This window comes from Eimeria mitis, genomic scaffold, assembly GCF_000499745.2.
Source record: "Eimeria mitis Houghton genomic scaffold, Emh_scaff5707, whole genome shotgun sequence".
In the NCBI taxonomy this organism is placed as follows: Eukaryota; Apicomplexa; class Conoidasida; order Eucoccidiorida; family Eimeriidae; genus Eimeria; species Eimeria mitis.
The window spans coordinates 3167-3421 of NW_013573957.1; positions in this window are offsets into that span (position 1 = coordinate 3167).

Genomic DNA, 255 nt, shown 5'->3' on the forward strand with positions numbered 1-255 from the left:
ACAAAAACTTATACACGAAAAAACTTTAATAAAAACAAACAAAGAAAACACCAACAATATAACAGCTATTGCATGCAGCCCCAAAGACTCTCGCATCTGCATAGCCACAAGCGACAGGACCCTTAGGCTTCTAGGGGGCCCCCAAGAAGCAGAAGAGATGATTGTGATGAAGGCAACAGATAAAGGAAAACAGAAGTGCCTGGTGACGGGTATACATACAGCTGAAAGCTGCATGCATGCATGCATGCATGCATG